The sequence below is a fragment of the Penaeus monodon genome, chromosome 20, assembly GCF_015228065.2.
Source record: "Penaeus monodon isolate SGIC_2016 chromosome 20, NSTDA_Pmon_1, whole genome shotgun sequence".
NCBI lineage: Eukaryota > Metazoa > Arthropoda > Malacostraca > Decapoda > Penaeidae > Penaeus > Penaeus monodon.
The window spans coordinates 24,196,331-24,196,631 of record NC_051405.1 but is presented as its reverse complement, the minus strand read 5'-3'; the positions used below and the strand labels follow the sequence as shown (position 1 = coordinate 24,196,631).

The 301-nt window shown below is 32.9% G+C and overlaps 1 protein-coding gene across 1 annotated transcript in view; it reads right to left on the bottom strand.

The window, feature by feature from the left end:
- LOC119585949 (alkaline phosphatase-like) overlaps positions 1-301 on the bottom strand; it is a gene marked incomplete at its 3' end in the record, with an annotated part of 142,747 nt that overhangs the window by 80,781 nt on the left and 61,665 nt on the right. The gene's annotated exons all lie outside the window — the stretch shown is intronic.

The window sequence follows — 301 nt, the reverse complement described above, 5'->3', positions numbered from 1 at the left end:
TGCTATCTCATTAAGAAAAGAATTTAGACGCCAATAGACATATTCCACCATCAGAACCCTCAGACAAGATTTAATGATATATACGATATTTGATACATATAAGCAAACACGTTATTACCTTTTACACCAAAGCTATTTTTATGTTGAGTGCGTCTAGTTTCTATTTAAGAGCAAATACACGGTGACTTGCACAGCTGGTTAATGAAATTGATATCTGTCTGAATCATGATACCCAAAGCGACTCACTGGTAATATATATGCATATAAATAAGAGGAAACTATGAACTGATATTAGAACCAA